At 43.6% G+C, this 16,566-nt stretch overlaps 1 long non-coding RNA gene across 1 annotated transcript in view; it reads right to left on the bottom strand.

Moving 5' to 3' along the window:
• The window catches only part of LOC120102425 (uncharacterized), a 31,255-nt gene extending 15,881 nt beyond the window's left edge, over window positions 1–15,374 (bottom strand). The window contains exons 1-4 of the long non-coding RNA XR_005504047.2: window positions 13,449–15,374; window positions 9,471–9,622; window positions 3,172–3,257; window positions 2,506–2,655 (exon numbers count right to left, since the gene is read on the bottom strand). This is a non-coding gene — a long non-coding RNA (uncharacterized LOC120102425). The remainder of the gene's footprint in view (window positions 1–2,505; window positions 2,656–3,171; window positions 3,258–9,470; window positions 9,623–13,448) is intronic.
• Between the last annotated feature and the right edge of the window lie 1,192 nt (window positions 15,375–16,566).

The following is a 16,566-nucleotide window of genomic DNA, read 5'->3' as shown; positions in this document are numbered from 1 at the left end:
GTGTGCACATCATATGTTCAGATCTGGTCTATCTCTGGAATGTCCTGTGTGCACACATCATGTATTCAGATCTGGTCTATCTCTGGAATGTCCTGTGTGCACACATCATGTATTCAGATCTGGTCTATCTCTGGAATGTCCTGTGTGCACACATCATGTATTCAGTTCTGGTCTATCTCTGGAATGTCCTGTGTGCACACATCATATGTTCAGATCTGGTCTATCTCTGGAATGTCCTGTGTGCACACATCATGTATTCAGATCTGGTCTATCTCTGGAGTGTCCTGTGTGCACACATCATATGTTCAGATCTGGTCTATCTCTGGAATGTCCTGTGTGCACATCATATGTTCAGATCTGGTCTGTCTCTGGAATGTCCTGTGTGCACACATCATGTATTCAGATCTGGTCTGTCTCTGGAGTGTCCTGTGTGCACACATCATGTATTCAGTTCTGGTCTATCTCTGGAATGTCCTGTGTGCACACATCATGTATTCAGATCTGGTCTATCTCTGGAATGTCCTGTGTGCACACATCATGTATTCAGATCTGGTCTATCTCTGGAGTGTCCTGTGTGCACACTTCATGTATTCAGATCTGGTCTATCTCTGGAGTGTCCTGTGTGCACACATCATGTATTCAGATCTGGTCTATCTCTGGAGTGTCCTGTGTGCACACATCATATGTTCAGATCTGGTCTATCTCTGGAATGTCCTGTGTGCACATCATATGTTCAGATCTGGTCTATCTCTGGAATGTCCTGTGTGCACACATCATGTATTCAGTTCTGGTCTATCTCTGGAATGTCCTGTGTGCACACTTCATGTATTCAGTTCTGGTCTATCTCTGGAATGTCCTGTGTGCACACTTCATGTATTCAAATCTGGTCTATCTCTGGAATGTCCTGTGTGCACACATCATGTATTCAGATCTGGTCTATCTCTGGAATGTCCTGTGTGCACACATCATGTATTCAGATCTGGTCTGTCTCTGGAATGTCCTGTGTGCACACATCATGTATTCAGATCTGGTCTATCTCTGGAGTGTCCTGTGTGCACACATCATGTATTCAGATCTGGTCTATTTCTGGAATGTCCTGTGTGCACACATCATGTATTCAGATCTGGTCTATCTCTGGAATGTCCTGTGTGCACACATCATGTATTCAGATCTGGTCTATCTCTGGAGTGTCCTGTGTGCACACATCATATGTTCAGATCTGGTCTATCTCTGGAATGTCCTGTGTGCACATCATATGTTCAGATCTGGTCTGTCTCTGGAATGTCCTGTGTGCACACTTCATGTATTCAGATCTGGTCTGTCTCTGGAGTGTCCTGTGTGCACACATCATGTATTCAGATCTGGTCTATCTCTGGAATGTCCTGTGTGCACACATCATGTATTCAGATCTGGTCTATCTCTGGAGTGTCCTGTGTGCACACTTCATGTATTCAGATCTGGTCTATCTCTGGAATGTCCTGTGTGCACACATCATATGTTCAGATCTGGTCTATCTCTGGAATGTCCTGTGTGCACATCATTTGTTCAGATCTGGTCTATCTCTGGAATGTCCTGTGTGCACACGTCATGTATTCAGTTCTGGTCTATCTCTGGAATGTCCTGTGTGCACACTTCATGTATTCAGATCTGGTCTATCTCTGGAATGTCCTGTGTGCACACTTCATGTATTCAGATCTGGTCTATCTCTGGAATGTCCTGTGTGCACACATCATGTATTTAGATCTGGTCTATCTCTGGAATGTCCTGTGTGCACACATCATATGTTCAGATCTGGTCTATCTCTGGAATGTCCTGTGTGCACACATCATATGTTCAGATCTGGTCTATCTCTGGAATGTCCTGTGTGCACACTTCATGTATTCAGATCTGGCCTATCTCTGGAGTGTCCTGTGTGCACACATCATTTATTCAGTTCTGGTCTATCTCTAGAATGTCCTGTGTGCACACATCATATGTTCAAATCTGGTCTACCTCTGGAGTATTTTGAGGCATGAAGACAAAATTGGAGGAGGGTAGTCCTGCAGAATCTGAGAAAGCACCTTAGCTATGAACTCAGTGTTTTCCACAGAACACCTTTTCAGGACTTTCTGATACTAGATTGCTCCTTAACAGTGACTGTCTCCTTTTTCTTCCAGTGTTTTTATTTATTTATTTTTCCTAGTTTAGGTTCTTAATCCAGTGCATTTAGTCTGTTTCACTCTCTTACAAAATATCTCAGTCCGCACAATGTGAGTAGCAAACCTCACAGTTCTGGAGGTAAAAAGTCCAAGACAAAGATGCCAACAGAGCTGGGAGAGGTGGTGGTCTATGCCTATAATCCCAACACTTGGGGTAGCTGCAGAAGGATTAGGTGTTGAAGGTCATCCTTAGCTACCTACAGAATGCAAGGCCAGCCTGTACTACATGAGAGTTTGTGAAAATGTAGAAATATAGCAAAATAGTGGGTATTTGGGGGAGCCTCCTACTTCATATGTGACAACTTACATGTCTTCCATGGTGGGAGGGATCAATACACTCCCTCAAGCTGCATTGACAGGAACACTGGTAACTCCACAGTCAATGAATAGCTGGTGACTAGGTATTTAAGAGCTTCTGCCACCTAATATAATCACACTGGGCATCTCCGTCTAACATCTGCATTTGAAGGAAAGATTCAGTTAGCTGGAAATGGTGGTACAAGCCAAGCTCACTGTTAGTAAGGTGTTTGCACGGCAATGCTACTTAGTGACACTTCCGTGATACTATCTTAAAAAACAAAATTCCTGTTCTGTCACATAGGAAACAATAGGGCCTGGGGAGATGTATCCCTTAACGATAGAGTTCATAAGAATTCCCAGGATATCTCAAGGTCGGGCCTTCTCAGGGAGTCTTGAGAGCAGCGAAGCCCTCCTGTGTGGCGCTGTGAGAGAAAAGCCCAGAAGATTATACTTCCCAGTTTGTCCTTGCAGTTTATTAGCTTGAGGATTATATCATGAATTAGAACTGCCCCCCGGGATAGCTTCCTTCTTAAGAGCATATGTAACTATCAGGCCAATCACTGGACAACCCATTTGCACTGAAATGTCACAAGCCACCCTCAGGATTTGACCGGGAGCGTTTGTCTGACCATGTCTGACAGAAACCGCAGTAGGGGTATCTCTGTTTACTAACCTTGGCACTGGGCTGGCAGCAGAATTGAGCGGAGGTCTGTGTAAGAGAAGTCGTAAGCTCCCGGGGCTAATGTCAGTTGGCTTCAGCTTGGAAAATAAGAAAAAGAAACCTTAAAAAAAACTCCATCGCTAGCTGAATAATCAGATGTTATGTAATTCCAATCTCTGTCCCTCTGTAAAATTTGATTAATAATAATATTTGTTAAAGAAGGTGTAATCTATTTTCAATTTGTAGTACCTAAAAGAGCAACTAAGGAAATGTAATTGGTTTAAGTTGATGTGGGGCTTTCAGTCTATGGATAGACATGTTTGAGAAGGGAACTTCACTGTGAAGCCAGAGTTCTTCTGTCTCCAATATCCGCTGGCACATCCAATATCCAAGAAGACAAAATTTGAAGAAAGAAAAACTGAAAAAAGGCATACAGCAATTCATTAAAAAAAATTAGATCGATGGTGTGGATAAAGAATTAAGGAAATGGCTGTGAGTAACTCATTCTAGACTTGTTTGGCCTAAATAGAATTTAAACAGGGAAGAGGGGCTGGGGAGATGGCCGGGTGGATAAACCCCTGGCAAGTTAGCATAAGGGCATGAGTGAGGGTTCCTAGCAGCCACACAAAAGCTGCGTCTAACCCAGCACAGAGGGTGCGGGGAAGAGTCAAGGGTAGCAGGTAGATCCTGGTCTTACCAGCCAACCAATCCAGTGGAAACAGCATGATCCAGGCTCAGTGAGAGACTCTGTCTCAAAAGCAAGGCAGAGAACAATAGAGGACAGCACTTGGCATCAACCTTTGGCCTTCCATGCAAAGGTGTGAGCATGTATACACACAAATATACATATATACACATATGCATATGCTACACACGAAGAAGAAGGAGAAGAAGGAGGAGGAGGAGGAGAAGGAAGGAAGGAAGGAAGAAAGAAAGAAAGAAAGAAAGAAAGAAAGAAAGAAAGAAAGAAAGAAAAAGACCCTTTGAAGCCTTGTAATCCCTTAGTGTATAATATAAAATACTTTACTTTCTTTTGTCTTCTAAGTATCACAGGTTACTGCTCTGAAGTGGAAACAGGAAAGAAAGAGATTTTGATCATCATCTCACTGAGCGTGAGTTTGCAATCAGCCCGGGGGGTACAGGGAAAAGAGCAACCACCAACTCCCCCCCTTCCGGCACTCGGTATCACGTACACAATGTTACCCTTTCACCCCTGGGAACTGACTCACGGGCCAGCCTGAGGGAGCCACACACATGGCCAGCACCCACCCCAGAGAAATCAAACATATGGTGCTTTCTGACCTGCAGGACCATTCCCTCTATAGCTAGACCCTGAGGATTCCCTCCTGTGAAGGCTTTCACAGACAGACACCGACTGCAAAGTCTGAGCTTTCACCTCTGTACTGCCTCACCTGAACCTGGACAGAAGACGGGCTTCCATGTCTAAACACACACATGAACCTGGAGCCCAACACCCACAATTTCACTTGCATACACCACTAATGCAATTTATAAACATGAATATTAAAAACTTTTTTAAATGAGACTCTTCTCGAAAACGGCAAAAGTAAAAATATATTGACTTTCGTTTTTTGTTTTGAAACAAAGTCTTTCTACATAGCTCTGGCTGTTCTGGAACTCACTATGCAGACCAGGCTGGCCTTGAACCCATAGAGTTCCACCTGCCTCTGCTTCCTCAGCACTGGGGTGAAAGGTGTGCAGTGCCACATCCAGACAAAAGTAAAAGTATTTCGAAGTAGGAATGGATGTGTAAACTTTACTGAGCTATTACTTTATTCTGAACATGGTTCTTTTTTATTGAATTTTTCTTTACAAATGCTATCCCCTTTCCCAGTTTCCCTCCAGAAACCCGACATCCCATCCCCCCCTCCCCCTGCTTCTGTGAGAGTGCTCCATCACTCACCCACTTCTGCCTCCATACCCTGGCATCCCCCTACACTGGGGCATTGAGCCTTCATAGGACCAAGGGCCTCTCCTCCCACTGATGCCCAACAAGGCCATCCTCTGCTACATATCCAACTAGAGCCATGGGTCCTTCCATATGATGCCCACAGCCAGCCATTGGACTGAGCACATGGTCCCCAATGGAGGAGTTAGAGAAAGGACTGAAGGAGCTCTTTGTAATTCATGGGCTCAGCATGGTTCTTTAAGTCTTCATTATCACAATGAGACTTTCAAGTGCATATAAATAACAGCTCCGAGGCCACAGAGATGGCTCCATGGACAATGGTTATTGCTGCTAAGCCTTACAAACCAAGTTTGGTCTTCAGGATCCTCGAGGTAGAAGGAGACATCACCTCTCACAAGCTGTCCTCTGACTCCCACCTGTGTGCTGCGTGTAAGGCCACATACACATACCCATATACACACATATAATAAATAAATGTAAATTTAAAAAATATACAGCTGATGTGGCTCAACTTTGAAAAGTGAGTTGTGGTGTTTGGTGCCTTGTTTTTCTGCACCCCTGCAGAAAAGTACTTTATAAGTCTTGAGCTTAGCAACATGTGAACCACAGAATTTCCCATGCATCTCTCCGCACTCTTCATAAACACTGCATCCTGAATACCATATCCAGCATCTTTAAACAGACACTGTAGGAACTGTCAATGAATAGGTCTTGTAAGCATTATATATCACAAAGATATATATATATACCAAAGTGCAATGGTAGCAAGGAAACTGAACACATTCCTGAGAGCATTTATACTGTTTTAGTTTGATTTTAGAGCGTGACGTCTTTAGTGAATATAAACATCCTTAAAGCATGAAGGGCAGCCTTACAGTTTACTTATTCCCTCAGCCAAGAATCATTTGTCAAGGGCTTGCCTCCTGCCAGCTACAGCACTAATGCCTTGAATGAGACACGAGGAAGCAGAATACAGACCTGTTAGAAACACACAGCCGACAGACCATTCAAAGGAATCAGCACCAACATCATACATTCATGGGCAAGGCACTGGAGAGAGACACAGTGGTAGTAGCCATGGCTGTCACACTAGGAACCACAATAGCTATGGTCTTACCAAATATACTCAGGATGTATCAACAGCACAAGAAAATGAAATCCCAGAATTCAGTCCCTCAGACCCTGGTAGAGCTTGCAGGATTTCTGCGACACCTAAAGTACATGAGTGGCAGTTAAGCCACCGAGGCTTTGGGCGCTCATATCTACTGTGTTAGAGAGACTCAGACTGCTTCCTGGATGTTGTCAGAATGAACTGGTTAGAGCTGCGGCTTCCAATGAGAAAGTGAGGAAGTCTCCACAACAACTTGGTCAGGCTGAGAGCACCTCAGCCCCTACCACCTGCCGCTCTCCTGATGAAAACCCTGCACTCTCTGTGTTGCAATCACCATCTGCAGGAGCTGCTGCTGACTGGCTATGTGGTGTCCAGTCTCCCGCCTATCGTTACATGAACACAGAAAAGTTTGCCTATAGTATCAATAGGCCAAATCAAACACTGTTTCCCTCCCTCCGAGAGAGCCCTCTGAAACCAAAGCCCGAGGGGATGAAGGGCATGATTCTGCCTAATAACGTGTAAGGGAGAGGCCACTAGGATGAGCTATTGTAGAATCTACCATCTTCATGATTAAAAAACCAAGTGCTGCTGGGTTTGGTGACACACACTTGCACATGGGAGGTATAGATTTGAGAATCCAAAGGTTAAAACCATCCTCAGGTAACATAACTTTGAAGCTAGCCTGGGCTATATGAGACTGTGACTCAAAAAAGAAAGAAAGAAAAAGAAAGAAAGAAAGAAAGAGAGAGAGAGAGAGAGAGAGAGAGAGAGAGAGAGAAAGGAAGGAAGGAAGGAAGGAAGGAAGGAAGGAAGGAAGGAAGGAAGGAAGGAGGAAGGAAAAACAGAACAATAATCTAAAACATAGACACCGTGTGTTACTACAGAACTCTGTCCAATCCCTTCCTGTTGCCTGAAATTTGGACAGGATAAAGACAGACAGAGCCACGATTCCCTGAATTCCAAAAGCAAAGTTTGTGTGTGAGAAAAGAAATCTGTTTGGTAAGGTGCTGTCACAAGGTTTCTATTATATAGCCTAAAAAGTAATGTGGGTGACTCAGAAACAAAGGAAGCTTCATGGGAAACAGTGGGGGGTGACCTAAACAGTAAACACAACACAGAGGAAAACATGTGGTTTACAACCAAATGGGAAAGATGCAGAAAGGACCTCTAAGCTTTTCAATGTGCTTTATAATTCCAAACGGCTCAGCCTGTCTCTTTATCTCAGCACACACTGACTTTTCCAAGCTTAAAGCCATGGCCCAGTGGCTGGCTCCACTTCCCTGTTCTAACGCTCACTTCCTCTCCGCCGTGTTCTCCCTCCATTTCCTTGTGTCTTTGCAAGTTGAAGTGTGTGCCAGTAGGGCTGGGCAGACGGCTAGTGGAACAAGGGCTTGAGTTCGACCCCAGAACCCTGGTCAGAATAGAAAGGAGGAAAAGCTGGAACCCAGCGCATGGAGGTGGGCATTCCTGTTTCTCACTGGCTACGTGGTCTAAGCCAAAATGGAGAGTTTCAGGCTAGTGAAAACCAACAAGGTGGGGAGAGCCTGAAAAATGTCAGTGGAGGTTATCTCCTTCATATGTGTGCATGCACATGTATAAACACACACATATACACGCATACACACACAGACACAGACACACCTACACAGAGACACACATACACACACATACACACATGCACATGCACATACACATGCACACAGACATACACACATGCACATGCACATACACATGCACACATACACATACACATAGACACATACACACACATACATACACACACATACATACACAGACACACACATGCACATGCACATACACATGCACACAGACACATACACACACATACATACACACACATGCACATACACATGCACATAGACACACACACATACATACACACACACATACATACACATGCACATATACACATACATATACGCACACATACATACATACACATACAGACACACACATGCATACATACACACACAGACACACACACATGCATACATACACACACAGACACACACACATGCATACATACACACACAGACACACAGACACAGACACACACACATACATACATACACATACACAAACACACAGACACATACACACACACATATATACACACATACATACATACGCACAGGCACACACACACATACACAGACACATACATACATACACACCCATACACATGCATACATACATACACACAGATACATACATACATACACACACAGATACACATACATACATACACATGCACATATACACACACATACACATATATACACACACACACGCACGCACACACACACACACACACACACACACCGAGTGGGGATATGGCAAGACTTGGCATTGTGGAGTCCCATGCTCACCCTATAACTGGGAAGAGCTAGCAAAATATACTCAGTATTTAAAGGCCCCATGGTACCCTACACCACACTTTCCTCTTCATTTGCTACAGGAACACCTATTAATAAAGCACCACCAAAATATAGTTTAAGATTTATTTTAATCTTATGCGTATGTGCATGTGCATGTGTGCACACATGTGTCCAGAAAAGATATCAAATCCTCTGTAGCTAGAGTTATAGAAGATTGTGAGCTTCCTTGTCAGTGCTGGGGACAAAACCCAGTTTCTCTGCAAGGGCAGCCAGTCCTCTTAACCAGGGAGCAACCTCTCCAGCCCCTGGAATACCTTACTATGGAATCTGAGTATGATGTGCGTTTACAATCTTATGATGCTGACAGAAGGATCAGGAGTTCAAGGCCTATGTTGGGTGCAGGAGACTCTATATCAAAAATAAAAATAATAAAATAAATCCACTTTTATAAAAAAATACTTAAAATCATAATCACAAAGGTTTTTGGGGGCTAAAGACTGGCCTCTGGCCTCCCGTATGCTAGGCCGCCATTCTGCCACAAAGCAAGCCCTTCACCAACTTTTTTGAACGAAAGCAAACACTGACCCAATGTTAGCAACATCATGTCTTTAAGGTAAGGTAGTGCCGGTTAAAGCAGGTCTAGAACTACAGGTTTTCAGGTTCTGCAGCTTACTCCTTCCCTTTTCTGAGGGTCACTGTGAACAGTTCCCACAGGGGCTTTGAGTCACTCAGCCACAGCTGGAGGCCCACATGTGGTTCCCAGCCACCCAGTTTCCCAGTCCATAGCAGGAACTCTGCCGATTACATGTGGGCTGACACTGACATGTGTTGTTCCAACTAAGTAATTCCAACAGTAACATGTGAAGCCTACCCCATTACTGCTCTGGCTGCCAGATGTTCCTGTGAGGGACTGCCTCCCCCAAAGCACTGCGATCCTTCATTAGAGTAGATGAAGGGAGGGCTCCCTCTTGACTTCATCGCTCTTCTGTGGAGTCATGCTCTGGCTCTTGGCTGCAGCTAGCCCTGGAATGGAAAGGTTGAAATGGCCACTACTGTACGATAAGTTCTAGAAGTTTAATTGTGTAAACACGCAATGCAACCTCAGTGACTGACCTAGATAGAAAATTTCCTTGCGCCATTATCTCCTTCCAAGACCCAGGAGTCAGCGCTGAGAAGCCAGCCTTCCCTTGGACCAATGTGACCAATAACAAAGGAGTCAATTCCATCCAATATTGCCAGACGGCTATTTTGCACATCCCTGTTTTACCTCTGCCTGGCTGTAGCCTGCCTTGATTGGTTCCCCCCGAGAGAGAAAGGAAAGGCAGAAAGCAAAACCACATAATGTGTTTAAACATTATTTATACCAGAATAGTCAACACAAAGGTCAGAATACATTGAAATCTAAGATTAGCTATGAATATAGCTAGTAGAGATCTCTTATAGCTCGACCACTGGGATGATGAAACAGGAAACTCGGTGCAGAATAAAAATGGACTTTTCAGAGATGGTAAAAGGGAAGGGGGAGAGACAAAAGAACAGCGGTGTGTCAGATACCAAAGCCATGCAAATTAGGCTTTGTAACTATGAAAGCTCCCAGATCAGACACTACTGGGAAAGTGCTGGTTCTTTAGTTCCATTAGTCTAGATCCGCTGAGGGTTACTGGGCTGAAATACATGGCAAAGGCATCTTAAAGAGGGGTTTACCTTGCCTCCCAGTTTGAGGGTTCAGTCCAACATGGCAGGAAGGTGTGCTGGAGTCAGCTAACTATTGTTTTTTTTTTATCCAGCGAAACTCCACAGTCAGGATAGATCTTCACACCCTCAGTAGAACGCCTTTACAGACAAACTCAGAGGTTAGCTATGAGCCTGAACCTTACCAAATTGACAATCAAATGGCGACTGCTTGCAGGCAAAAATGTTACATGTATATATGTATATAACAATGATTACTGAGAAAAGAGCACCTAGATATGAAAGGGGACAAGGAGGAGCACATGGGAGGGGTTGGAGGGAGGGAAAGGAAGCGGAAACTGATATACTGGTATTACAACCTCAAACAAATGAAGAAAACATTCTTTAAAAAGAAGAAAGAAATGCAAAAACTAAAGCACAATAGCAGGGTTCAAGCAACAAGGGCAAGTGATTGGTATCATTTATCCAGAACGATACAGAGACAGGGGATTAGTATCATCTATACAAAATGATACTAAGACAGGGAATTGGCATCATTTATCCAGAATGATACTGAGACAGGGGATTGGTATCATTTTTCCAGAATGATACTGAGACAGGGGATTGGATCATTCATCCTGAATGATAGTGAGATAGGGGATTGGATCATTCATCCAGAATGATACTGAGACAGGGGATTGGTACCATTTTTCCAGAATGATACTGAGACAGGGGATTGGATCATTCATCCAGAATGATACAGAGAAAGCTTTTAGAGGTCGAATTCAAAATCAGAAGCAAACAGAACTGTGATTCATTATTACAAATCCTCTGTCTACAAGAGTGTGGTGGTACACGGCTCAGCTCTCCAGGCAGATGCAGGAAGGTCTTTGGAAGTTTGAAGCTGACTGATGTTCATAGGGACTTTGCAGACAGGCAGGAGGTGGTGGTTTTTTGTTTTAGTTGTTCCTGTTGTTGCTGTTGCTGCTGTTGTTGCTGCTGTTGTTGTTTCTGTTGTTGTTGCTGTTGTTCTTGCTGCTGCTATTGTTGCTGCTGTTGTTGCTGCTGTTGTTGTTTCTGTTGTTGCTGTTGTTCTTGCTGCTGCTGTTGTTGCTGCTGTTGTTGCTGCTGTTGTTGTTTCTGTTGTTGTTGCTGTTGTTCTTGCTGCTGCTGTTGTTGCTGCTGTTGTTGCTGCTGTTGTTGTTTCTGTTGTTGTTGCTGTTGTTCTTGTTGCTGTTGTTCTTGTTGCTGCTGTTGTTACTGTTGTTGTTCTTGCTGCTGCTGTTGTTGTTTCTGTTGTTGTTGCTGTTGTTCTTGCTGCTGCTGTTGTTGTTGCTGCTGTTGTTACTGTTGTTGTTCTTGCTGCTGCTGTTGTTTCTGTTGTTGTTGCTGTTGTTCTTGTTGCTGCTGTTGCTGTTGCTGTTATTGTTGTTGCTGTTGCTATTGTTGTTTTTGTTAGGTCCTACCTATGACTTTAGTTGAAAATCAGTTCAATTGTTAATTAATTAGCACACTAAGCCATAGAATTTATGAGAGGGAATTAGTGAGTAGATAGTATATGTACACAAGTGTCCCCAGGTTGGTCCTAGGGCTGTGCCCTGATAATCTAATGGAAGTGTGAAAACATATTAAGTCCGAGATTCACCTGGTACATCTGAATATCATAGCTCAGCAACATAATATGCTGCAGGCCAAGCTTCCACTGTAACCACGGAGCTGAGCAGGGACTTCTGCTCGCAGCTACTGCCCAGCTCAGATCACCAGACTACATAGCACACAACCCACAAAACAGATCAAAACACAAACTCAAAGTTTGGATTTCACTACAAACATGTTCTTTTGGTACCATCTTGTAAAGCCAAACCTCCCCTCACAAAAAAAAAAAAAAAAAAAGGAAGGTTAAGCCAAACCACCCTACATGTAGAACTTTCTTAGTTGTAAACTTGGCACAGCCCAGAATTATTTAAGTGCAAAGCTGCCATTGAGGACTTGCCTAGATCACATTGACTTGTGGACACATCTTTGGGGGCTTATGTACATTGTCAACTGATGTAGTAGAACCCAGCCCACTATTCCCTGGGTAGCTGGACCTGGGATGGAGGAGAAAGCCAACTAGGTATGGGATGGCAGAAGAGGCAACACGCAGTGTTCTCCATGGTCTCTGCTTCAAGGTTCTGCTTGCACTCCTGCTCTGACTTCCCTAGGCCATGGACTGATACTTGTAAACTGAAATAAATCCTTTCTTCCTCAACTTTGCCTTCGGTGGGATGCTTTATCATAGCAAGGAAATTATTACATGAACCACCTGCAACTCCTCAAGTCATCAGCCAGTTCACTAAATGTTAACTTGAGGTACGTTCAAAATTACCTAACTTTTCATAGCGACACAGATGAAAGTCATCAGTTCTTGACAACACAGCATGGGAATTTATTTCAGCAAATGTTTATTAGGTAGCTCTTGCGCGTCAGGCACTACTTGTGTTTTGCAGGTTTAAAGGAGTTATGATACACCGTAAAACCAATGGCTTAGTCTCTGCCCATAGAAACTGATAACATTGGAGAGAAGATCAGTCAGTGAGTTGATTCCATAAGATAATATGACATGAGACAACAGTGTGCATAATGGTTGAGTATGAAATTACCTAGAAAACTGTTGATTTTTCCAGTTAAGAATATGACAGAAACACCTGCGTTCTTCACTGAAACAAAATCATAAGCCAAAAAAAAAGAAAGAAAAGAAAAAAGAAAAAGAAAGAAAGAATGAGATAAGCCTAAAAGTGACAACCCCTTCATAGCCATTCAATCGAAACTTATAAGGATGCCCAACCTCCCACCAAAACAAACAGGTACTGGATGCAGTGGTGTACACCTGTAATCTCAGCACTTGGAAGAAAACCGAAGTCATTGAGACCTACAGGGAGAGTTTGAGACAAGTGTGAGAGCTACATGAGACCAGCACAAAAAGCTTGTTTAATAAATGAATGGTGGTTACAGATTTCTAAAACCTTCACTCTGCTACAGGCAGTTAAATACTACAGTATGCAAGTCAGCTAAGAAGACGAGGTCTTAAGCAAAATCTCCCACGTGACTATAATGAGTGGGAATTGTGGAAACATCCAAAACCAAAAGAACAAACACAGAGGGAAGATTAAGTCAATGACCACTTTAGGATACCTACTGCATTCAAATCAGCTCACAGGATGCTTGAGACAAAGCTGGTTTGTTCCTGATTCTGCCATCAATCTCGAGACTTGTGATTGATGATTTCTGAAATAGCGATTGAAATGATTTTTGAGTATTTCTCTTACATTTTCCATTCCATTCTTTTTTTGACCCTCTCTCTGCCAAGGAGGAATGGGGGAGCATGCAAGCTCTATAGCAATAAACTTGAGGGTTTCCCACACAAAATAAAAATGTAGGAGAAAGCCTCAACCAGAATAGAATCCACCTCTTCCATCAGAGCAATGCATGAGCTGACCTCCCAGAAGGTGAGAGCTGCATCGAATGAGTGTATGGAGGTGGGGATAGCAGGAGTTGCTGGAATTTTGGTTGTACTCCAACAACATAAATTACTGAGGATAACAACAGCCAGGGTTCTTGCTCTACCACTGAAGGCCATACTCATACATAGAAAGAAAGAGGATGCCTGGAAATGACTGGCATGATATCTGAAAACCAGAGAATGACCATCTAATTATCAACTACAACGGGGAGGGAGGTGAAGGAGAAGAAGAAGAGGGAGATAAGAAGGAGAATAAAGGAGGGATTGCTAGTTCCATATAAGCTGGCTAAGGAAAAATGGCTTCTTGCAGACCTATTGCTGATCCCAGGATGAGGGGCAGGGAAAGTACAAGGCAGATAGGAACAGAATGTGAGAAAAGACTCCAGCTTATTCCCTTGAGACTGGGTCTTTCACTGAATCTAGAGCTAGGAACGCAGCCACCAAGCCCCAGTGATGACCCCCCCATCTATATTCCCCACAGTTCTGGAATAACAGGTGTACCTGTGGACAAGCCAAGCTTTTTACATGGATGCAAGGGATTTGAACTCAGAACTTCATGTTTACATAGCCAGCATTCTTACCCACAGAGCCATCTCCCTAGCCAATTTCCTGTGAGAGCTTCCTTGGGGCTATGAAGGAGAGTTTGCTTATTTAAAGACAATATACTTAGTCTTGGGGAGGGGTTGTAGCTCCTCTGTCTAAGATACACTTTCAAGGACTTGGAGAAAGAAACTGAGGAATGGCAAAAACTTAGAAAAGGTAGTGCTGGGGCAGTGTGGTAAGACTTTTTAATGTGCTATTTTAGCTTTTCTTTCAAGGTGAAAATGTTTCGAAGAGAATTCCAAAACTTGGGGTCTGGATTTTTATTATTATTTGTTTATTTGTTTGTTTGTTTGTTTGTTTGTGAATGTGATAGGGACTCTTCTAGAAGAGGACAACAGGAAGGAACCTCAGACCACAAACCTACCAACTGTCACTTTCTTTTCTCTAAACTGAATTTTTCCTCAAGCTCTGTAGGTAGAAATCACAGGGACGTAAATCTCCCACATCAGCTTCCAGAAAGTTATTCTGAAATTTTCAACCCTAACAATTTTCAAAGTGTTGAAGAGTATGAGAATTTAACCTTCAATTTCACTTCATGGTGGACTTCAGAACTTCTGCTCCTGAAGATGGGAAAGAAGTCTCTAGACTGAGGAACGACAAGAGTCAGACAAGCTAACCTCCAGCTGTGTCTATGTCATCTGTACATGCAAATGCCTGAGACAGCCTTTCCCTATACCTAGCACAGGGCTCCTTCAGGCTTGAACTCTCCTCACCCTTGGACCTTGACTAAAATCTACCCATTCCCTCTATCCATATAGCCACATATGACCCAGAATGAAAAATATATGGGGAATTTCTTAATAGACACAAATCCACTTGTTATCCTTTGGGGAAAAAGATTGAATTAAAAGGTCAGCTGAAATATAAAATATTTAAAGACATTGCGCCGTGCCCTTGATTTTTTTATTTGTTTTTGGCAGTTTTTGTTTGTTTGGTTGTTTGGTTGTTTGTTTGGTTGTTTGGTTGGTCGTTTGGTTGGTTGTTTGTTTCATTGGTTGATTGGTTGGTTTTTTTAATATGGAAACAGAAGGCAGGGGGGGAGGGTGGGATGAGAGAGAAGGGATTATTGCCTGGCATTTGAAAGCATGTTTTAAACCCACATGCTGCAACCTCTTCTAAGAGCAATTCTACAAGACCAGAGAGACACATGACTTACATTACGACATTCTAGAGAAAGCTGTTGTAAGCCTGACGCTTCACCTCAGAACTTCTGCTCCTGAAGATGAGAAAGAAGTCTTTAGACTGAGGAATGAAAGGAAAGAGTCAGACAAGCTAACCTCCAGCTGTGTCTATGTCAGACTAAGCAGTGTTGTTCCGGGTGCAGTCTTGGGCAGTTGACAACCTATCATACCCCAAGATAGGGTTGCCTGTCCATTGACAATGGTTCTCTCCTCTGGCAAAACGCTGAAAACACCAGGGGAAGACACTGGTCCTAAGTCCCTGATCCCAGAGGTTAGCAGAAAACCAGAATGGTAGAGAAGGACTTCCTTTGGAAACCAAATCTGTATAGACTGGCACAGTCAGTGTGGGGCATCCAAATCTCCAGAAGAGACTGGGCCCCATGTGGAAGCACTGTGTGTGTTAAACCCTTCGAATGAGCTTTCTGAGCCACCCAGCTTGAGAATGGCAGGTCCAAGCAGGGGGACTTTCCAGTCACCCTCCTACATTCCTGCTAGTTGGTTGGGACAAGATGAAAGCACACCGAGCTGAGCCCATGGGTACCACATCTGCAGCAGAGGGATTTCCCAAGACAATGACAACAGCCCACCAAGTTGTAGACGAGGAGCAGACAGTGCAGGCGCCCCTATAACCAGCAGACACGGGAAAGGAAAAGGTCCTCTACGACCCACCCCCCAACACTGCCAAACAGATGCTCAACCCAAGGAGGACAGGGAGGGGAAAGAGTGTTTTCTCTGTTTTTACATGGGAAAAAATTACAAGTTTGGAGAGTCATTTTCTTTTAAGGTAAGAGGCTAAGTTATTTTTCACGGATGGAGTTTTGGAGTGGGAACAAGAAATGGAGCAATTAGAGGATTTGAGAAGTGGGATGTTAGCACGTAATAGGTGGAGACGGTGTCCAGAGACCATTAGAAGGTGACCATGGATCTGCATTGCAGATCAGCAAAGACAGGAAGCCATAAGTTTTCTATGACCTCAATCCATGGCAGTTGGGTGACCTGTCTCCTCGGTG

This window comes from Rattus norvegicus, chromosome 4, assembly GCF_036323735.1.
Source record: "Rattus norvegicus strain BN/NHsdMcwi chromosome 4, GRCr8, whole genome shotgun sequence".
NCBI classification, from domain to species: domain Eukaryota; kingdom Metazoa; phylum Chordata; class Mammalia; order Rodentia; family Muridae; genus Rattus; species Rattus norvegicus.
The sequence above is the reverse complement of the archived record's forward strand: the minus strand, read 5'-3'. Positions and strand labels throughout refer to the sequence as shown.